The sequence below is a fragment of the Streptopelia decaocto genome (assembly GCF_964273445.1).
Source record: "Streptopelia decaocto genome assembly, chromosome: 7".
NCBI classification, from domain to species: domain Eukaryota; kingdom Metazoa; phylum Chordata; class Aves; order Columbiformes; family Columbidae; genus Streptopelia; species Streptopelia decaocto.
In genome coordinates, this window is record NC_138661.1 from 49,681,489 (window position 1) to 49,705,515 (window position 24,027).

Genomic DNA, 24,027 nt, shown 5'->3' on the forward strand with positions numbered 1-24,027 from the left:
GCACTCTGTACTGCTCTACCTCCCTGCACAGTCTACATACCTACAAAGCTCTGTCTCTCGCTCGAGTCTGGGTCAACATTACCACAGTTCATGGAATAACTTTGGTCTCTGAATGACCAAATGAGATAGATAAAGGGACAGTGTTTTCAGAGGACAACGCTTTTCACACTTGAAAACAACTCTTAATTAGTTGCCTGACAGCTTTAGCCGCTGATCCTTCAGTAATGGATATATTGCAGGGATAGGAACACAGAACTGATCAAACACTGGACAACAGGTCTGTATCAGCTTTGCCAGACACTCTCAGAAATATGTCCTGATGTTGCCTCTGAAGTGGTTTTCTGGGGTAAATACTGTGGCTTTTATCCCTTCTGCACAAGGCCTTTCCGTACTTAAAAGAAGCTTATGAGAAGCATGGGGACAGACTTTTTAGAAGGACATGTTATGACAGGACAAGGGGTAAGGTTTTTAAACTAAAGGAGGGGAGATTCATGCTAGACACGAGGAAGAATTTTTTTTTTTTACAATGAGGGTGGTAAAATACTGGAACAGGTTGCCCAGAGAGGTGGTAGATGCCTCATCCCTGGAGACATTCAAGGCCGGGATGGATGGGGCTCTGAGCAACCTGATCTAGTTGGAGATGTCCCTGCTTGTTGCAGGGGAGTTAGACTAGATGACCTTTGAAGGCCCGCTCCGACCCAAACTATTCTATAATTCTATGATAATTTTACCTGCTGTACTGGATATATCTTGCACAGGGATCAGCCAAGAGATTTCCACCCTCACCCATCCACCTCCCCGCTCTGCCACAGACCTGGTAAGACCCTGCACATGCCACTGTGACTATGACTCACATCAGCATGCACCCTCCTTGCTTCTGTGGAAAAGCCAGAGTAGAAGCACTTTTCCAGATGCAGGTATGACTCTTTCACACCTCTGTTTCCCAACTTCACCAAGGTCATGGTGGTTATTTCTTTCCAGCATATGTGTGTTTTGAGAATGAATATCTTGATGTTTGGAAATTCATGGGGGCCACCGGAATAGCCACATATTTTTCAGCTCAAACTTAATATAGCGGGATGTAGGAGGTACATCTGTACTCCTAAGAGTAAAGAGAGCAGATCTGACCCTCACAAACTTGAACAGAAGTCACAGCCACTGCATTGCCCAGCAGAACAATAAGGCAGAAAGAAGAGCACGGGTTTGTGTGTACTTCCTCATTCATCAGCAGCTACACTGACTGCCAATGTCCTTCCCCTTCCTAGCCCCCAGCACTTATCCTCACACTCCCTCCTGCGTTCACAGAGCAAGAAGACAGCACATACCTGTTGAAGCAGGTCAGGGACGAGACCATTTGCCTAAGGCTGCCTGCATGGAAAGTGGGACAACCCTCCAGAAAAAGCTGGATGGCCTCGTACAATATCATGTAAATCAGGAAAAGGCTGGGGTAAACAAGATTGGAAGAAACCTTGCATGACCAAGGTTATAATAGAAGGTTATATATTCAGCATCCGCACACAAGCAGGGAAAGCAAGGGATATGCATGCACACACACAGGCAGGAGGTACCTCTTGCTTTCACCGGTGTTTGCCAGGTCTGCGTGCTGCACAGGAGAGCCACGCTGTTCACAGCAGGAGCCTAACACGGCGGGACCAAAAATGAGCCACTGTATCAACAGACACAGATCCAAGAGGAGACAACATAAAAGTTAGTTACAGGATTAGCACACATACAAGCTGGGGTCTGTGCCAGTGATGTATTATTTACTTATCATGCTCAACTATCTATTTATCTATTTTTTTTATCTATTTTTTATCTATTTATCATACCAACCAAAGCCTGGTTTCTCAAGCCCAGCCTTCTTTTTCTAAGGATGAATTCCAGCCCCTCACATAAAACTAAGCTCCTTGACATCTCATTCTTACTCCAGCAAAGCCAGCTGCAGGAAAGGAGCACAGATGCTACAGTCACTAAAGAAACACAGGAGCTAGGGCCATACCAGGAGAACCACTCCGGCTGCTGCAGTGACTAGCTGGGCTAGGACAACGGATGAAATGCATCATTTGCAGACTCAAATTTCATCCATTCAAGCTTATTCTATATACATGGTTTGGAGCAGGCTGAACATTCTCGATGCAAGCCACAGAATTGCTGAAAACAGCATGGAGCATCAGAGAAGGCTCAACACTGATACTGGAGCAAGCCTACACAACAGCAGCTTGCTACCCCAACAAACCACAGATGAATAGAGCTCACTTCTCAGCAAGCCTCTAAAGCAAGATCCCAACTTGCTTGGGGCATAAGCACTTGCTGGCCAGGCTCTCCTTTGGGGATTTTTCACTGGTCTGCTTTTCTTAAGGGAGACAATCCCATGCAGTCCTTCTGCTGATTGGTCATGTTCCAATTCAGCCTGGACCGGCAGGATGCTTCACCTTGCACAACAGCAGCCTCCAGAATGCCTTTTTCCACCCACCTCCTCCTTGCTCATCTCCTCCTGCAGAGCCTTGCCCAGTGAGAACAGGGCAGCCTGGAGCAGACCCTGTTGTGCACACCTGCATCCCTCATTTTGGTCCTACGACTTGGCTTTTTAGATCTCACTTCTCTCCTTGCAGTAAGGATGGCATCCTCTTGCTTTCACTGGCCACAGCTTCTCCCTCTCATCTGCTTTTCTCTCAAGGATGCTAAACAAGAAGACAACATATGGGCATCTTCCCAGAAACATTGCAGAAATGTCTCTTTTTTGTATCTGTCAAGTTATTGCTCCCATACACACACATCTAAACTCAGTTCCACCAGCTACTGAATTTAACTTACATATGAACAGTCTGATTTGTTATGGGTTTAGTTACGCAAAAGGGAAAATCCACTTATAGTTTGGCTCACAGCACTGTATTATGGAAGTACATGGTTTGCTACTGCCTCTGCATTATCAGAGGACAGCCTACCCTTTTAGCAGATAGGCTGGATATTCACTCAGTCAGCATAACTCCTGAAGCAGATGAGAGCCTGGTGAGATAAGGCAACCAGCTCAGCTAAGACCAGAGAGCGGGTCAGGACTTCTGGGTTCATGGTTCTGCACTTTAAGCACATAGATGAGCTGTTCCAAGAGCTCATGTTGCCATCATGGACACCGCAGGCAGACCGTACATTAAGACAGCAAGCATGTAAAGACTATTCCTTTTCTAGCCATTCAGGCCATTTTGTGTCACACACGGCAAGCTGTAAAATTATATTGCAGGAGGGAGAAGTTGATAATGAAGTTTTGCTTTTACTGAACAGGTCATTAAACAGTTCCGGTCTCACACTATAGAGAGACCAAGAAATAGCTGGCAACACACAGAATAAAAAATATCATCTTGAAGCATTTTCCTCTGCATATCTGTAATTATAAACCAAACATCATCAGCATCTCTCTCTCTGCAGTAAATAATTAACTGCAAAAGAATACTCCTCTTTGCCCCATCCTCCCCAATCAATTTTGCTTTACAACGACATGCTCTCTGGACTGCTCGCTGTGTCAGTGCACCTGAGTGTTATCCAAAACACTTCACAAGACATACAGGAGCCATGTCACTATTAACTTCAGTACAGCAGAGCCCTTTCCTTACAAGTACGAGAGGGCATCATCATGTAACTCCTGGTACTTAAAGCAGATAGCTATGACATACACAGCTCAGCTCGTTCACTGCAGCAACATCACTGCAACCATCAGTGTAGGCGAATCACACTCTGAGCACTCCCATCACACTCCTCTGGGCTGCCAGAACTTAACTGCCAAGACAGAGCAAATTTCCTCCCCGAAATACAACGTTTTATATTCCTTTTATTGCTTTTGATAATATCCCCCCCCCAATAGATTTTATTCAGGGGGAAAAAAACAAGTTTCCTTCATAATGGCATTTTTAGAGACTTTAATCTTTGAATACTAGATCTAAGTTGAACACTGTGACTGCTTGGTCACACATGATAACCTGTTCACCTCTTGCTATTATACTTACCCTCATCAACTTGACACTCATACAGACTCTGAAAGTAACAGGTAAGCCAGCAGACCTTCAGAGCACTCATTCCTTTTGCCCTGCTGAAAGATACCTCCTGGACATAACTCCAGAGGGGAGGAAGGATGATGCCAGGAAGAAAGCAGGACTGCTCAGCAGGGAGGCTGGGCTTGGTCGAGGTTGCACACAGATACACAACCAATGAACAATGCAAGATCTGCCACTTGATTGTAGTTGTTTTCTTAGGATTTCTCAGTGAAATTCACTTTAAAAAAAAAAAAAAAAGGCTTAAGGAGAACACAAGCAAAAATGAGAGCTGGGAAAAACCTCCAGAACTGCAGGATGGACCTTCCTGCAACCGCCAGAAAACCCATGAAGAGGCAGGGAAGCACCACCACCAAGCAAATACCTTCGTACTCACACACAGGTGTGTTTATGTTTACATTTTTATGGGTTTAAATGCATGCCAAGTTTAGTTGGGCTGGCTATGAAGTGTTCAATAAAAATCTCCAACAGGAAGGTAGACAAAAATGAGGAAAATTGGCTAAATCAGACTCAAAAAGCATGGAAAGAGAGGTTGAAGAATGAGGCAGAAGGAAGAATGGAAGGAAAACCATGACACAAGAGATAGTGAATAATACAGGCAAAGGAAAAATTAAATTAAACAGATAGTGAGGACGGTTCAGGAAAAGATAAACCATGAAAAAGTGGAATGAAAACTGGAAGGGAAAGATAAAGAGGAACATGCCACAGCAGAGCAGTTGAACAGTAGTTGGCAAACAGATCTTTTGTTTAATCTCATCTGTATTTGTCAAATAATTCATTTGATTTATACTCTTTTGTGGTCTTCAACCAGCTATAGAGCTGATCAAATATAATTTCATAAATACATTATTAAATTAACACAGGTAACATTAAAAATGTTGAACATATTCTATCTGCTGCTCAATAAGCTCTAGTTGTAAGTTCACACTTCAAAACTGTTAAAATAGAAGGTTGATAATAAATTACAATAAGATAAAGAGTGCTTGGAGCACAATGATTTTGCTTTTCCTAGACCAACAAGAAGCACACTGGTATAACATCTTGAAAGGCAGGAGACGAGACACTTCTACCTCTTTCCTTCATCACTCTCCCACAGGGAATCCCTTGTACAGGTGGTACTTTTGTCTTGGGTTTTATTTTGTTGAATATCTCCCCCATATTCAACTTCTTTGCTCCATAAAGCTTTTTTACTCCAAGAAAACCTGGGAAGCTCCAAAGGCAGCCTAGCAGGAAGGTAAATTTGGGGTGCACCAGCAGTAGGAGTATGGCAGTGAGTGCTGTATCCAGCCTGGAAACAAACATTTACATTTGTGAGCTGAGCTTTGGTCCTCTTAAAGAGAGGGGAAGTGAGGTGGAGGATGACCACATGAACAAAGATGCCTCAGGACCTCTACTCACACAGGGAAAAGCTTCCCAGTACCAGCACCCTTTTCCAAGCCTCCCTAGGAAACAAGGGGAAGAAAAAAGGTCAATCGGCAATTTTTCAGCCTGTTTTTTTTTCCCCTCTCTGGCCCAACACAATAGCAAAGCCACCAAGGGCAGACCCTCTCCACACACATGGTAACAGGTCTGCCAGGGAGCCCCATGAATTGACACCTGACTCTATAAGGAAACTGTGGTCATCACTTTCTAGGTTGACGTCAGAGAAACCCAAGGTTACTCCCACTACTGCTTTACCTTCACCGCTGACAGCAGCCAAGAACCAAACTTGCCACAGGAGACAACCACACCCAGAGTAACTTCTTGGGTCCAGAGAAGTGTCCCTCAGGTCATAAGTCCTGTTTAAATATGACAGTGATATTCCAACCTGAGGTAATTATTGCTAATTACAAGATCATTTGTATGTAAACATGTAGGGTACTACCATGCATACTTCATCTCTTTTTAATTAAAAGAAATAACAGGTTCACTAAGACAAAACAAACAAACAAACAACAACATGCTCACAGCTCTCACCCCACCCCAAAGCAGACTTTTCTGTAGTGGTAACACCCATCAGCCTCCAGACCCACTGAGGAGACTCAACAGCAAAATCAATCAGCATCAGACTTCCCGGTGCTGAAACTGAAGTAGCTGGCACGTTATTAATCACACAGGAAAAACACTTGATGAGGAGAAGCACCAGACACACATAGAGGAGACACGCATGGATTTAAAGTCATGACTGTGTTACAAATACTTGGGAAAATCACACAAATCACCAGCTGCAAAATCAAAATACTTTGGAGCTCTGCAATGATAAACACATTAGCAACTCTGACCAGGAGAAACCAACATCCACCGTACGACCCACTAGCAGCTCTTTAGTCTAACCTGCACAAAGCCTCATGTGCTTTTCTCAATTCAAAACCAGTTCATGCTCCAACCCACACAACCTATCTTTGCCAACCAGCCTGAAGTACATTACGACAAAGCATCTCCAGGACTTTGTACTCCTCCTGCATCTCAAAGACCTACCCAGGAGCAAATTTGCATGGCGCAAGCTAAAGAGACGTGACTTATGTTGTTGAAAAAGTCAGTGGCTTGACTTGAGTGAAGGATTGACTTGAGTCACACCATTCCTGCTGCACCATCCTCCTGCCTCCGGGTGTCCTGAGCATTTCTCAAGCAGCTCCGGTTTGCCAGTCCTCTCTGATTTCTCATGAGCTCCTTTGTCTCCAGGCACGTAGCACTGCTCTAGGCAACTGAAATGTATCCTCAACCAGGACCCATATGCGCCAAGTGAGCCACAAGATGCACCTGCTCTCACTTGGGCTGAAAGGGTTGTGCCCCTGGACCCTGCAATGCCCTTGCACAACAGGCAGAGCGCAAGCAGCCTCCGTGCACTGCAGAGCCCCGGCAGTGAGTGTTCCTGGGAGGAAGGGAGGTGCCACCAGGAATGCAGGACCTTGCTCACAGATGCACATACCAGCATCTCTGCTACCTGTGCCCCCCTCTGTGCCTCACCCCGGCCTACCAATACCTGACACTGACGTGAAGCTGGTCTCTCCTGAGGGGTGCTGCTCTGACAGGGGGCTGTCAGAGCCCAGTGGGCACCTGCTGTGGCAAAAGGTGGGGCATCCAGTACTCTCCCTTGAGACCATCATGGAGGCAGTGTGGGGGATGCAAGGGGACAATGGGAAGCAGCTACAAGGGACTGGAAAACAGGGGTGCAAAGTAGAGGAAGGAGAGAGGGCAGAGATGGCTACAGGTTCTGGATGATGGGGCAGAAGGGCAAGGGGGGAAGGAGGCTGCAGCTTCGGGGCTGGGGGAAGAAGGGCAGCAGAAGCGCAAAGGGGGTGGTAGGAGGATGGCGGGGGATAGAGAGCAAAGGGGGTGCCGAAGGGATAGACGACAAGGGGGGTGCAGAGACTGCTGCTCGGTGGTACCCCCACTCCAACCCCACCTCGGCGACCTGCCCGGGGATGGGGTCGGCAGGCAGCGCCCAGGCAGCAGTCATGGCGCGGCCAAGCAAGCAAAAGTGGGTCCGCGTCACCGCCCCCAAACGCCCCCGGGCCCCGACACTGCCCACCGGGCCGCGGGTCCCTCTCTCCCCACCGCGTCCCCCGGGGCACGGCTGGGAGCACCTCCAGCACAGTGGAGGTATAAGCTTCTCAAGGGTGCGCAGCCGCCCCGCTAACAGGTGGCGGCGGCGGCGATGCCGGCCTGTCCCTGCCAAGCCGGTGGGTGCTGCCCCCTCACGACGGCGCGTCTCACCCCTCCCCAGCCGCAACCTCATCCCCAGCGGTCACTCACCGACTCGTCCGCCCCTGCAGACGGGATGCGCGTCCTGGAAAGCGGGGCGCGGAAGTTTAAAGCGGGATAATAATATTATTTGTATATTTCTTCCAACGGAGGAAAATCAAACAAGACGGAGGCGCCCCTCCGGCGGGCGAACCGCCCCCACCGCTGCGCTCCTTCCCGCCCGACCCGGCCCCGCCGGGGGCTTCAGCCGCGCGTCGGCCCGGCGGTGAGGTGAAGTTTCCACCGCGGTGGTGGAGGCGCCCCCGGTATGCCGCGCCCGCCCCGCATTGGCACCGGACGCCGGGGCGCTCTGCCACCGCCGCCGCCCGGACAATGTGCGTGCGGGGAGGCGGGAGCGGAGCTGGAACGGGAGCGCGCCCCGCCGGCGGCCGCTGCACACACCCAGACCCCGCGCCCCGCCTACCCACCGCTCATCGACTGCCCGCCTGCCCGCCGCCTCTGATAGGCAACCCTCACTGCCACCGCCCTTCGGGTGGGCCGTGGTCTCTGTCAATCAGACGCTACGGCCTGCCCGCCGCGGCGCGGCTGCGGGGCGGTCTCTGGGGCGGTGGCGGCGGCAGGGCGGCTGTGATGTGAGGTCGCCAGGCCGCAGTTTCGCCCCAGCGTGTGTCCCCTGCTGCGCTGGCGCTTCCCCGCCCTTTCTCCTGGGAGCTGCGGTGTTCTCGTCGTCCCTCTTCCGGGCCGTGTCTCAGATTCGCGACGGCCCCTCCTCAGGAGCTCTCCGCACCCGGGGTGAGGGCAAGGCCTGGCGGCCGCTGCGCTACAAACGCCAGGGGCCGCCGCTCGCTTCTCTCGGCCTGGCCTTCCCCGGGGCTGCAGGAGTGCTTTACCCGCGGGGGGACCGAGAGGCGCCGTGGCTTTCTCGGTAGCTAGCGCGCTGGCGGCAGAAGCTACCCCGACACGGCGTGCGGAATGGGAGATTAGCTCAATCCTCCCGTTGTCCCAGGGCCTGCGAGCCGCCGCTCACCTGCCTCCGGCCGGCCGCGGGAACAGGGCTACTGCCGTCGGAAGGGCACGGCCCTCCAGCCAACGCGGCAGAGAGAGCCCTCGCCCTACAGGCACGGCCCAGGGCCGAAAGTACCGCTCTCGGCTAAGCTGCTTTTCTCAGCTGCCGCGGAGGCCCGGCACACAGGGCATTTTGGAGGAAAAAACCCAAAAAACAGAGGCTGCGAAAATATGGTGTTCATTACCAGTCACAGTTCCTAGCTGATAACCCATAGGCTAAACGCACCTCACAGGGCACTTTTATCTGGCTCCTGGAAATGCCTGGAAAAATGGACATGTCCAAGTTATTCTGGAGTGAAATTTAAGCCATGAAAGAAAAGATGCATTAATTGGTCTGCATAAGACAGCTGGAGTCCTACTAGGCTTGGCAGCAGAGATAGACACTGCATGAACAGATTTACTCCAGTTTTAAAGGTCCGAGCATGGTGAGAACTTTTGTCTGATCCTGTTTGGGTCCCACAAGGAGCACTGTTAGACCAGAGCTAGTAAACCTTGATGGACACAAGTTTTGTTCTATGAATACAGGTCTGTCAATGCAGCACTTCCCATTCCGTTACAGTATGTCTGTGTTACCACAAATTTTCTACTACTAGGCACTGTGATTATCCTATTACTTTGGAAAGTGGATAGTGGATTGCATAGTCACCTCGTTATCCAGAGGCATACAGATGTGATCAAGCTTTGACACAGAATATGACGCCAAATAAAGTATGCATTCCTGCAACTGGAAAAACACAGTTCACTCTGATGTATGTTTCAAGCATACTGCCACAATTTATTGTTTCCACTAGAAAAGTATTAATCTGAAAATGGATTTAGAAACCATTGTTCTACCTGCTACACTTGTCATTTAAAAGAAAGCTCATGCCCTGCAGAGCTTGTAGTGAGAGCAGATTAAGCAAGTTCTAAGGATACCCAATGAGAGAGTTGTGGAGGTTTTTTCAGGTCTCATCAATGTATTGCACCAACACAAACAAACCTGCCAGAGCACTTTCTGAAAGCCAGTACGCAAACAGACAGGTCCGAACAAAAAAGCTGAAGCTTTAACCTACCTTGAAACTCTTTGCTTGCTTCTAACAAGCACTCCTGATTCTGAACGACCTCTCAGTTCTCCACAGAAATGAGGATCACAGCTCGCAGAAACACAGCATCTCTCCTGAGCAAGCCAACAACCGGAGCAGCAGCACACACAAAGGTGATGGGTTTCTTCACAGGCAGACACACGTACACATGGTGCACCGCCTCTCTGTGCTACCTGTCTCGTCTTGTTTTAGCCATTTCTGGCAAGCAGGTAGGGTACTGGAGCATGCAGAAATCTTGCTTTTTGAAGCACCCTGAAAGTGGTTGCTTATTTTTCAGTACCTAGGTGGCCCAGAAGAACTTATCAGGGAGCAAAAAACAAATAGGTATTGTAATAGATACAGCTGTGGGTGAGCCCCAGTTTCATACTTCTTGGGCTTCTCAGTGACCTACAAGAACCAAGAAACACCAGAAGATAGGACCAAAACTGCTTCTTTCTTGCTCATTCTTTAGTGCCAGAGGATACACATCAGGATGTAAGATACACTACTTGTTGTTTGCATACTGCTGGAAAACAGAAACATAAACACCTATTGGTGAGTCATAACCACACAATCACATAGAGGTGATGACACAGATTTATGAGGACACTGAGATTGAAGATCTCCTCTCCCCCTTTCTATTTTTGGATATAAAAAGCAAAAGAATGGGTCGAGATCCTCAGTTGTTGCAAAGCAACATAGCTCCATTGCCTTTAGCAAAGCTGGGCAGATTTACACTTGCTAAGGTTATAGCCTGTTCTGTTAGTAAAAGGTCATTCTGCCTGGGCAGATTCTTCCTTTCTCTAAACTTGAATTTAATTCTAGGAAAATGGCCTGTCTGATGTCTTTGGAAGACAGAAGCCTTTTTTTTAAACATAGAACATGCACTGCCACGGCAACAGCAATGCAAACACCATCACACAAAGTACTTCAGTCTACTAACTACTCTGCCAACTCATGGTGTCTCCAGCTGGGCTGCCAACAAACTCTTCCAGCTACCTACCAGGCATCAATGCAGCTCCTGTGCTCTGTAGCAAACCTCAAGGCAGGTAAAGAGAAATGCACAACTCTACAGAAATCCTGCAGTGCTAGTAACTATTGCAAGCCTTGTTTGACAGGAGAGGAAGGCTAGTCAAATACTGGTCCCACTGGCATACAGAGCAATAAAAAGGAAGTGGGGAGAATCTCAGAAGATCCTTACTGTCCCAGTAATACTGCCAAAACAAAATCTGTAGTACAGTTGAAAAGCTGTTCCGTCATTCCCATGCCTTCAGCTTTTCCTTATTGTCTTCACCAAACTGTATGTAGCTTGCAGGTAGGAGGACATAACTCATAGACATGCTTATGCTGTCATGACTTTTTGTAACAGCACTCTAAATTCAGTCTCAGAAAGGGTCATGGATTTTTGTAGGTGCCGTGACCCTGAAAATAACTCCTTGATATTGTCATTCCGTTGTTAACCTCTGCAAGATGGGAGTCATAGACAAAGGAGTGAGCTTATGTTTCCCCATGAGTTTTGCTTCCCCAAAGTACCATATTATTAATTATTTTTGATGTATTCCTCCTGCAGATACACCAGACTTAAGAAACCAGCAAGTACTATTCTCATACTGGGATGTTTTTTCTTGCTCATCTCTCCCTGACCTTAGAGGATGAGTAGTGTCACGGCAGAAAGCAAACCGATATGCAATAAACTTTTACAATTTTGAGTTTTCTGGAGTGTGCAAATTGTTTCCTTTTAGTATCTGACAATACAACACAAGGAACCTGCCATGGCAACAAGCTTATGAAACAGAAAAAAAATTATCATCACAAGGTGCTTTGTTGCTATAGCAAGCAAAGAAGCTGAGAAATTATCCTTTTTGTTCACTGGTGGGCCATGCATCATCTAGGTAGCAGAACCTGTCAGTAGAAGTTTATGTTAGATTCAATGCAAGTCATCTGCTTTGTGGGCCTATCTGATACTTGGATCAAAACTGAAGTGCAGTCAGAAGGAAAGAAGGAAGTGTTCAGAAGAATTGAAACAAGACTGAATTCTCAGAAATACGAGGCCAAATCCATTTCCGCAGCAAGCTGACGCAACTCTGCAGATGCCAGTAAGGGATGAACCAATTTCTTCTGAAATTACTTTGGCTTCCATTCTCTGAGAGTTTCCATTCTTACCCCACTGTCCTTTTTTTTTTTTTTTTTTTTAAGTGTAATAAATCTCTGCAGATCTGTGAGTATTTTGGAGTTACCCAAGATGGATGGAATAGGCTCACTGAGTCTGTCTCCAAACCCATTCTCTTTGCAAGGATGCTTCTAGGAAGGGCACACTCATTGCTACACAGCTTTCTTCTGTTAGTGAGAGAATTTAGAAATGGCAAAGGGAATTGGCTAAGGGCAGAGAGGGCAAACCCTCATAATTATCTCTGTAGGAGGAAATAAAAACTGAGCTTTGTTAGCTCAGAGGAGTACAATTTTGAAAACTGTTTCGTGTGCAAGTACTAACAGAAGCCAATGGAGAACTACTCTGTGCTTAAGATAGGCTCATTTGTAAATCTGGAGTGGGTCTAGGATGTACACAAAATGTTTGCTTTACTCCTGAGCTGGAAAGGATGCCTTCTGCAGGATAGTCTTGAAAAGTGAAGGAAAAACTAGACTATTGATATAAGCTACAAGTAACACAGCTCCAACTGTGTGATGGAATGAAGTGTATGCTCCCCCTTTCTATTTTTAAAAACACTTAAAGTATAGGCTGTTGATATAGTAATATCAGGCTTGAGGAACAGTGGCCAGCCTTCTGAGCTGCATGAGGGCTTAGCTGAATTTACAGGTAAAATTATTATGACTCATGGACAATCCTATTGTAGCTTCCTGGTGAGGCTGTAGAGAAAATACTGCTAGATCACAAGCCCAAACAATAGAACTTGGAAAGCAGCCTTTGAAATGTATTAGATAAATCTGTGTGGAGATGCAAGGCTAGAGTTTACTCCTGACAATGGATTGTTATACTGTGAATGACTGACTGTAAAAAGACTATGGGTAAAATCTCAGTCTTCTGCAGCACAAGGAAACCATGAGATAAATGAAAGTAATCTGAAGGAAACCATGCTAAAACTATTCAACATCATCGTTCAACGCAGTCTCCTAGAGACTCGGAGAAGTCTATGGGCTAATCCTTATCACAGATCACACCAAGAGAGACATAGCCACAAGAAACATCACAACTGTGAAGTTCTGCAAATGTGTACCATCATCTCAAGGGCCTGGGACTCTCAGAGATACCTGAGATTTGGAAGCAGAAGTCCACACAGAGAAAAAAAGACTACCAGTCAGTCCTGGTTTGGTTTCAAAGGGTTTTTTAAGACAGATGCTGAACTGGACTAGAGGGATCTCCTGCAGTAATCCATTAACAAAATAAATTGCTGAAGTAATTACTCAAGCCTCAATCAATCAAAAAAACCATCCTCTATATCATCTCCAAAAACATCACATTACTTCAGATGACCCAACCAATGAGTGAACCCGATCAGTGATTGAGACCATGTTGTTTTTAATCCCCAGAATAATGGCAGTAAGATTGGATTAAAATATGCTAAATAGAGTGCTCAGGCCTCTTTGAAGCAAATCATTTTAAACATTACAGAAGCTCCTGGGTGGGCAAAGCAAATTCATCAGTCCTGGAGGATTATCTGATCCAGGACAGGATCTTTCTCATCATGGATTTCATTTTTGAAATAAGCAAGGAAACCAGGCAGTGCCTTGCCAGGTGCCTGGCCCAAGCTCCACCAAAGCCAGAGAAAGGAAAGATTGCTGTTGACTGAAATTAATTCTGCTACCAGTTGGATTTAATCAATAATGATTTGAAAATAGAAATTTGCAGAGACAAGATACTCTGGAATCACAGAAGGGAAAAGCTTTGTAATGAGAGCTTAGAAGTGGAAGAAAAAACCCAAACACACACGCACAAAAGACATAATTCAAAGACTAGTCATTTCCACTGACACGGCATCCTTGTAGAGGCGCCGTAGAGATGAACAATTGTATCTCCCTATAAACGATATGCAGTACTTAGTAACATGAAGCTCTCACCTGAGTGAGGGTGGTGGAATGTTTGGATTTCAGATTTTGATAGTGAGGGGAGAGATTAGATATAGGTTAAATCTCTGAAACTATATTCACAAGCAGTCACTTTCTACAACTGCCAGCTAGTTTCATTCTGATCTGAAGCATGCTACACTCTACATAAAGTGTCCCATTTATTCTGGTGGGTGTCCTTAAGTCCCCAACAAATGTTCTTTTTGACTTCTTGTGCTTTTTCCCAGGAGTTATAGCTGATCAAGTGATGGGTGTAACCTGAATTACTTAGAAAATACACTGATTCCTTCATTAAATGCCCTGACCTGACCATGAGTGACCAGTGTTGGCAAGGGCCCCTGTCTCCTTCCACTCTCTGCTGAGCCTGCCAGTGCAGATCAGCAAGGGTCACATAGGGTAGGAGGTCTGGTAATGCAGAAATCTGCAAGTTGGGAGCCACACTGATTTTTCTGGCAGTGGTTTGCCAGTGTATGTATAGTAGCTTTTGTTAGCTGTCAGTTTGAATTGAGTGTCAATCATTCCCTTGGAACCTGATCCTCAGATCAGTGCATTCTGAGGGAGGTTTTTGCCTTTGTCTTCATACAGCAGTAACTCAGGTCTTTGGAATTTGAAAGCCTTTTTTTTTTTTTTGTTAACAAGCCCTTGTGTGGTTTTAATTTTGAAACTCTACAGAGAAGTATGAACACTTTGCAGCTTGCACGCTACCAGTTTCTTTATGGGACAGTTTGGATCACTTACCGTGCTCTGGGTCATCTGTGTCACTTTTGCTGGCAGGAGCCAGATTTCCAGGAGTGGAAACCGGATGAGTTGCTAAGAGACATCTTGTGCTCTGTGTCATTTCTGCATTTAATGATGTGCAGCAGATTTACCTGTGTAGTTCAAAGCCTTTCTGTACCAGATGAGTTTGTACTGAAATCTCAGAACATCCCACGTGTTCTCCTGGAGGAGACACTAAGATTATTCTTATTATTTTTAAAATAATTTTCTTACTTCTTAGTCAGCTAATGCTGATTTTCTTCCCCTCAGCATCAAGGAACAATTGCTAACTACATCTGTTTCTCGCAGAAATTTCAAAGCAGCATGATTCAGGCATGCACACATGCTAGAGCTAGATAGAATTAAAGACATTTGGGTTTATCCAGTCAAACTAGTGGTTTCTTTTCCTTTTATTGATCCCTGCCACACAGCCCTCCTTCTCATGATTAGACTCAAGCTGCTGAGCCTTCTCTTCTGTCAAGTCTTTCACTAAATTCTGGTTTTCCTTCTGTAACGGGCTGCCCTGAACCTTTGCAAGCAAGTAAAGCTGATGCAAAGCTGTACTTATAAAATGTAGCTACCCTGTAGACAAGACAGGAGGATGGAATTCATCCTTCCCACCATCTCTCTGCTTCTTGGTGCTCTTGAGTCTCCAGTGTACGCTCTACTCTACCCAACCTTAGTAATCTGGTCCCTTTCCATTACAGAGAGCTGCTTTCCTCTGTGGCAGCCTCTTCCCAATGATCTTGTGGGGCATTTCCATCTTCTCCTTCATCCCTTTCAGTGATTACCAAAAATCTGCACTGCTGTAGTAACGAAGTCCATTGGTGAGCTCAGCCTTCATGTTATTTATAGCAAAGGTAGACTCTCCTGCAGTGCAGCCACTTGCCATCAGAGCTAGAGATCTTGAGTTATACAGCTTCATGCGAGCTTATGGTGGTAGCAGTAGTCCTACATCAAGTGAGATTCAGACTAGCTATTGGAAGATCGCCTTAACAGTTAAGCTATTCTCTTGTGTTACTATCCTATCTAGGCTGTCCTGAGAGAGCCATAGTAATGGTGAGGGCATAGTCCTCCCATGCAAATGCCTTTAAGAGCAGCACAGGGATAGAAATAATCCCTTCAGCCAGAGAGGTGACATAGTTGATCTCTCCAGGTTACTTCTACACCTATTTTGCACAGATTCTCTTTTTTGCTGGCAGTTGCCTCGTTCCTTATTAAAGAATTTTCTCATCCCGAAGCTGTAAAGTGGACCACCAGCGTAAGTTTTTTTGTCTGCAGTTCAGTCATCCTCTTTCTTCTGCTGCTTCTCCATCAGGGAAGATGAAATGCAGAACAGGACCTGTAGTCACTTGCATCTTGCAGGACTGGTGCAGAGTCATTGCATGTTTCTAGGTAACTTTTCAGACAAGCATTCGTGAGCTCAGCAGTCATGTAAGTGTGTGTGTGTGTGTGCAAATCAGTCAGATCGGTCTGATGGCTTTCAGGGAGCCAAAGCTGAACATTTCTGAAGTCAGACCTCCTGCAAGATTCCTAAGATGAGATGCCCAAATCGACACATTGCAAATTTCTTCTCTGGCCTCAGACTCTTGACTTTGCCTTTTCCACTTTCAGTCAGTGGACATCAGCTGGGGAAATACTGAGGCTAACATGCAGAAACACTGATCAGAAATGTTATGTGAATCCAAGTGATTGATGGAATTTCAGCCACTGACTGTGAAAACATGAGTAAGCTAAAGTTAATCTGCAGGTGTTGTATTAACACTAAGTGATTTCCCAGTGCTCATTAACAATATGCTTTGATAAGGGTAGAGGTGCTAGCTATAGTTTCCCTTCAGTAAGCTGTTTAATCATTGGAGCTTACTGGCAGTGGGATTTGGGAGACTTCCATGATCACAAAGTGAAATAAGAGTAATAAAATACCCTCCCTCTAGCTTCTCTGGGATAGGGGAGGGAATGGGTTCAGAGCTTTTCCATTCCCCCATTTAAGAAGCACTGGTGTACTCTAGTTAGGACTAAGCAGGAAGCTGCTGCCTCTTTGGTGAAGATCTTCTTTGTTTTCAGAAGGACTTTCCTGCAGGGATCAGCACATGCTAGTGAACTTGTTATAGCATGTTCAGCAGCACATTCTTGCTGGCTTAGTGAGGTCTGATCCAAAGCTTACTGCAGATAGAGGAAAGATACAAGAAAGATACATGGACTTCTTAAGCAGCTTTTGGTCTACTCTGTGGAGGCAAAAATACAGTGGTGATACATACATGGATGAGAGGACTCTACATTACCACCGGATTTCACTCTGAATGGATGACAAAAGAGATTCTTCAGCCCAGTGCTGTGTGTCCCAGAGCAGTAAAATCAACATGAATCTTACTAAGTAATTCAAAAGCACTTTCTGGTTTGTGAATCATCTGCATCCCAGCCTTTCTGAGGATCTTGGGTAATGAGACAAGAACAGTGCAGCTTCTGTGGTCATCCCTACCTGCTCGTGGGGCTGCCAGCCTGCTCTGACCCTAATTTCCAGTTGCTCTTTTAAAATGCTCTCATCTAGAGATCTCAGACATGAAGTAATCCTCCTAGCTTTTCTAGAAAAAAGCTGACTGCCATTAAACCTGTTTTACAGGTGGGTAGGCTGAGCTCCAGTCTGAGATCACAAAGCGTTGTTTAGGGCCAAACTGCCTGGGCTGACATGTTCCCACAGCTGGGATGACTGCCTAGGAGGAATATTAACCTTGTTCTTTAGAGGGAAAGAGTGCCCAGGCAGAGGAGAGGGCTTGCCATACAGATTCTGTTTACGTACATGCTTCACACATAACCATGAAGCAAATAAACCTCACTGAACCCTTTGTGCTGAGCAATCCAGCAGGTGAGAATGTAACACTCTGCCTGATTGCTTATGCCTGAGTCACCTCCTTTAGCATCTGTTATTGCCTAGCACATTAGCGTGCTGCCTACTGGATAATAAATTGCTTCATTTGCTGCAGCAGTGAGGACACTATTAAAAATTAACTCTGGCAAGTGGTCCTGCATACTTTTTTTGACAGAGCCAAAAAAGGGGGAACCAGGAGAGGACTGCTGTTGAAATTTAATTTGCACAAAAGGCAAGTGGTGAGTTTTTATTAATGGGGATGGTTCAGGTTTCAGTTTAATCACTACAGTTTTTGGCAATCGATGATCAAAATTCAGAGGGCTTAAGGCACTTGGTAAAGTTAAAAGCAGTGTAAGTAGAGAATACTCAGTAGGCATATTGCAGAGTAGGTCAAAGAATAGGATAAACAGGGATTACTATGCTGACCTGTTTGCAGAAATAAATGGATTTGTCACATAGATGTTATTAACACATATAAAGAATGTGATTTGTAGATGGAAATCTCTTCTGTTTCAGTTCCTGTATTACACCAATTTCTCACTGTATCACATTTATATCCATACCTTATCTATAGCAGCATACAGAGTATATTTAGAGAAATGAAGGGTTTGCATTAAAAATCTGAGGAAAAAGATCTGCTGACAGGTCCCTCATTTTCTTAGCTTCTCTTGCCTCTAGCACCCACATAGTATCCATCAAATCATCTTGTATGAAACCCTCATGAGCTGCACTTGAGGCTCAGGCAAGGAGCCAGGCAGGCTTAGAGCAGAGACCTTTCTGTCTGTGTGCACTTCCCACCATCTCTATGCTGCAGTCTGAAGCAGTGGAGCTCAGCAAAAAATACCTCCTTACTTTCTTTGTGTTGCTCCAAGAAAGGGATTTGATCTGAGGTCTGCTGAAATGCATAGTAATGATCCCATTGTTGAAACAAAAATTGCACCTTGTTCTGAGATGTCATTCAACTGGCTTTGGTACAGCAGGGAGCAGCACAACTCATCCCAAGCTCACAGTTCCTCAGGGCTGTCCCAGACTCTTGAACAGCTCATCCATAGGTGAGTTGATACCGATAGATAGTCTAGATGGTAACATAAGCTGTAACACTAGGTGCAGTGACTATGCCAGCAAATCTACGCTCTGGCTGGCATGCCTTTCTTCGGAAGCATATTCACAGAATCACAGAATGGTTGGGGTTGGAAAGGACCTCTGGAGATCATCTAGTCAAACCTACCTGATAAAGCAGGTTCACCTAGAGCAGATCACGCTGGAATGTGTCCAGGTGGGTTTTGAATGTCTCCAGAGAAGGAGACTCCAAGGTCTCTCTGGGCAGCCTGTTCTAGTGCTTTGTCACCCTCAAAGTAAAGAAGTTTCTCCTCATATTTAGATGGAACCTTCTATGCTTCAGTCTGTGCCCGTTGCTTCTCATCTTGTCATTGAGCATCACTGAAAAGAGTCTGGCCCCATCCTCTTGACACGCACCCTTGAGATGTTTATAAGCATAAATAAGGTCCCCTCTCTGCCTTCTCCAGGCTGAACAGGCAGCCTCTTTTCTCTCAGCCTTTTCTTGTAAGAAAGATGTTCCAGACCCCTCATCATCTTTGTAGCCCTCCTCTGGACTCTCTTGAGTAATTCTTTGTCTTTCTTAAACTGGAGAGCCCAGAACTGGATGCAGTACTCCAGATGTGGCCTCGCCAGAGCAAAGATTGGAGGAGGATAACCTCCCTTGACCTTTTCCTAATGCACCCCATATTGTAGCTGTTCATTTCACAAGCTGTACTGTGATATGACAGCACCTATCAAAGGGCCAAGCTGAGGTCTGCGTGTTTGCACTGAATCACCTGCCTGTCTCCATGTGGCAGAGGTATTTTAAAATGTCAGGCTTAAGCAGATATTATGCTGCAGCAGGGAAGATGATATAAACTTCCTGCAGAAACAGTGTTACACATTTGCTGGATGAAAGGTACTTAGATGTTGCTATGTCCAAGTTGGAGATGATTTCTACTCTTTTTTTCCTCACCTGTGGCATTTCAGGGATGGTGGCTGAAATATTGCTCTCCTTTTTATTTACTTTCTTCCCTTTATCTCTGCATCCAGACAGAGATTTGTCATTAGCCCTAGTCTCTGGCTATCTTGATCAGTTATCCAGGCCCCAAGCACTAAATCCCTTCTGCTCCACAGTCCTGCCCATTGCATCAAGAGGGAGTGCACCTCTAGAACACAGCAGGAAGGCTTCCAGACTTATCAACAGAACAGGGTCGTCCCAGGGACCTCTGTTTCTCAGCAGCTAGGATGTTTGTCTAACATTTGGTTAAAAAACAGGCATATCAGAAAGTTATGCTTGCAAGTGCTAGGATACTACTTGAGTCTATTTCCTAGATAGCTGCTGTATAAATGATGAGGAAACAATTCAAGCGAGATGTCTGGTGTGATACAGGATCTACCCTTGCTGGGATGTTGACTCTGTGATAACAGGTTATTTCATTCTGTGTTTTAAGATCCCGTACTCATTGCATGCAGCAGGCAACAGTTTCACTGAGCTCGTGCTGCAGCCAAGCATGTTGCTGGAACAAGGATTTTATTTTAATGATCACTGACCAGAAGTTATCACAATGGTTGTCAATCAACACAACAACATTTTATAAATATGGTCTTTGTGGAGGTGGTAGTTTTGGAAAGCCCAATAGATAAAAGTTGGGCACCTTGTCCTGGCTTTGCCTGGGATAGAGTTAATTTTCATAGGAGGCTGGTAGGGGACACAGCCAGGACAGCTGACCCAAACTAAGCCAAACGGATATTTGATACCATATGACATCATGCTCACTATATAACTGGGTGAGCTGGCCAGGGCAGGGTATCACTGCTTGGGGGATTACTGCTCAGGAGCAGTCTGGGCATCAGTTTTCTGGGTTGGTGAGTGATTGCATCGTGTATCCCTTGCTTTGTATATTCTTTTATAGTTGTTATTGTTGTTCATCTCTTCCTTTGCTGTTCTGTAAAACTGTTTTTTCCCAAGCCACAAGTTTTACCTTTTTTTTTTTACCCAATTCTCCTTCCCATCCCACTGAGGGTGGGAGGAGGCATGAGCAAGTAGCCACATGGTCTTAGTTGCTAGCTGGAATTAAAGCATGACACACCTCTTTTTAGGCTAGATAGTGATGGGATCTGAAATTACTTCCTTTGTCTTTAATGGGCTTGGGATCACATCCATGGTTTCGTTATTTATTTGGTTTTTTTATTTCACCACCCAGTCTTTTACTTTCCAGGTTGCCACGAGCTGGATGTGTTGTGAGGCAAGTACACAAAGGAGAAAGACATGTCTTGTGCAAACAGCTGTAGGCATATGTCCATTTGCTCAGTTCTCCAGAAAAGAAAAGTATGAACTGTGCCTGGAAAATCTGCCATACACAAACCAGGAGCCAGCTGGTAAACACTGACTACATAGTTGAGTGCTACACACTTGTATTTCCACTGACTTTTAAGGAGAATGAGAAGGAAATATATTTTAACACTAGTTTAACTTGTACCCTGATCTGCTACTGCAGAGAGTAATCAACTGATAACTTGGAAATTAGCCAGCTGCCAGTGTTTGATAAACAAGATTACCATGGATGGTCAGTTAATGAATGTTTTTGTGTTAGCACATCCAGAGCATGGCATAGGGAGTGACCAGTGTAGGGCAGGAGAGGGGACGTTTGCATGCAATCCAAGGAAGACACATTCTGGCAGTGGTGATGTTGGGAGTTGTTGGGGGGACATATATTTCACCACACTGCTTGGTAGTATTTTAGACATATCTGTCTATATTGGCCTTGAGTACAAAATAGCAAGAGCCAGACACTGGACAGAGTTGTGTCAGTGTGATGTTAATTCAATGCATGAACTTCTGCTTGTCTCATTACAGCAATACTTTCCAATGAATCAAGTCTCTGCATCTTGTCATATTAGAAAAGAGCAGGTAAAAATCCAGTACCAGTTTTGCCCCTTTTATGTTTTCCAAAAGTTCAGATCCAAATTGAAACAGAGATTGTCAAAGGTCCATCTCCATTGCTAACAGTGGTGGGCAAGTCTTCTCAGACTGTAGAAAGTGGAGATGAGTCACAGTATTACAGGAGCATCATGACTCCTACAGATAACTGTTTGTGGTCACAAGAGGATTCCCATTCTGTATTTCTACCTTCTGCTGAAGAGATTTGTTCAGACATGAGGAGTTTCTGTTAAACCACTATAAGGGTTTAGCCCAGGATATCTCCTAAGGTGTTTCAAGAAAAGAGGATACTGTGATGTGGAGTGCTTAAACAGAAGTCCAAGCATGCAGTGATCAAGTGCAGAAGAGCTGAAGAGCTGGCCTACAAGCGTGGCTGGAGTCCCTCATAGCAGAAAACATGCCTTGTTCACTGTCATGTACTGTTACCATCCAGCAGGACTGCTGGCAGATCCAGCCTTGAAAACAGTAGAGAGGCATTCGAGGTAGGTGTGAGATTTGTGTGGACTGGGATGTGTTTTATAGTTTTCAATACTTTGAAATACTACTTGAGCATGTGTCTTGGTCTCACCCAGCATGCTGAGTGAGGTAACAGAGCTAAATTGTACTGAAACTTCTAGACAGTGCATAAAAAGTGCAGAAGTGTACCAATAGTCCATCTTCTCTCATCACTAATCTAATTTAGCTGCCAGAATACAAAGTACATAGTCCTTTTTCTAAGCACACATTATGCAAAATCAGAGCCAGGGCTGTAAGGAGAGTATTTGGAAATCAGGTCATTTTGAAGACAGGGAAACATCCTTCCCTCTCTAAGAGGAGAGGATTCCTTCTGGTAGTCTAGAAGAAGTTACACATGACAATGACCCAAATACAGATGAATCCCAAGGTTTTCCAAAGAGACTATCTATGGAAAAGGCAACGTGACCTCCTTAAATTCTGGTGAAAATCCCAGTACAGGATGGTGGTGTGTTGCATAATTTTTCATACCTGTGTAGTATTTGCTGGACTCAAATCTAGTCTGCAAGAAGTAAAAGCTGCTGTTGTCTATAGCATGGCTTGCAGCAGGGCTGGTGTAGTGATGCCTGAAAACATTGGTGTAGAACTGTGCAAAGTGCATGCAAACTAGTGGTGAATGGCATGCAAACTGGTGCTTTGCCCTTATTAGTTTTTTTAAAAGCCCAAATTTCTCCACTGCTTCACACTATATATTGTCACTTACACTGATGGGAAGTGAATATAAGTCAACACCACTCTGATTTTGTAACATTTTGTGGTGGCTTTTCATTGGCAGAAAAAGCAACTACACATTGCAAAGCTCCTGGTTCCCCTGCCTGAAGACAGCTAGATGAATTTCACAGCTAATACCTGCTTGGCAAAATAGACCTAAAAGCACAGTGAGGCCACAGGTTTCTTTACACTGCAAAGCACAAGTGATGCTTCTGAAAAACTACGGCAAAACAGACATTGACCTTAACTCCTTTCCAACACGAATTTATTTTTCTCTTAGTTTAATGTTGAAAACAAAGTTGTAACTCAATCATTGACTGTGGAATTAATCCCAGAAGAAATGTAAGGACCACCAAAAATGTGGACCAAGTGTGAATTACAAATAGCATCAGCAAGAGACCTTCTGTGTCCCAGGGACATTAATCCCACAGCCAGTGCTATTCTTTTTGTATTTTTCTTTTAAATCTACCATTTTTAAGCCCTCTCAACAAGACCTCCTCTTGCTGAGGATTTCTACCACACTATGCATTGTGATGCCCCTAAACTAAATGTAACCCCTGTAGCAGTACTACAGTGGTAACAACAGCGGGTTTTGTACCTACCAGTTCTTTAGTAAGAGCAGATGCATGCAGATAGCATCCTTGAGCTTTCCAAAACTGGTAAATAGTTTGACACGAAAGAAACTGAGAAAGGTAGATGGCCTTGAAAAGAGACACAGAACAATAATCTTTATTTTATACACAGGCATTTCAAGTTACCATTGATTCATCTTGAGTCAGGAATGATATAAACAGGGGAGTGCAAGCATGCTTTTCTGGCTCTCAATTTTTATTTTTATTTTTTTTTCAGATAAGAAAGCTTTTATTTCCTTTTTTTTTTTTTCCTGTACAAATGGGTAAGGAGATAAATATTACCTTTATTTCTTTGTTTGTTTATTCATTTATTTACACTCTTCATTAAAATTAAGGCAGAATTAGGAGATAGAGCCAGGATTTCCTAATTCCAGAACAGCTTATCTCACATTTGCTACCTCGTATCTTTCATGCTGATCAATTATCTCAACTAAACTGTAATGCAACCACTTCTGGGTACAATCACTTTGTTGTGAACCAAAACCTGCCTTTCTAAAGCAATAGTACAAAGGAAGGCAAGCCCTCTGGTGTGGCATCTGCACTGGGTATTGCTTGAAAGTAAGTGGGATTCCACCAGAGTTCTTCCCTTACAGCAGACCTGAATCTGACCAGGGCTTAAGCTAATGAAATATTC

The 24,027-nt window shown here is 45.0% G+C and overlaps 1 protein-coding gene across 3 annotated transcripts in view; it reads right to left on the reverse strand.

Moving 5' to 3' along the window:
• The window catches only part of HRAS (HRas proto-oncogene, GTPase), a 42,483-nt gene extending 34,302 nt beyond the window's left edge, over positions 1-8,181 (reverse strand). Inside the window, exons 1-2 of one of the 3 annotated variants that reach the window (XM_082057807.1) lie at positions 7,779-8,181; positions 5,721-5,821 (exon numbers count right to left, since the gene is read on the reverse strand). The gene's annotated coding sequence lies outside the window, so the exon portion shown is untranslated. Of the gene's footprint in view, positions 1-1,568; positions 1,667-5,720; positions 5,822-7,778 lie in introns of those variants that run through there. The other 2 variants (XM_082057806.1, XM_082057808.1) reach the window with 2 other exon arrangements.
• Positions 8,182-24,027: the final 15,846 nt, after the last annotated feature.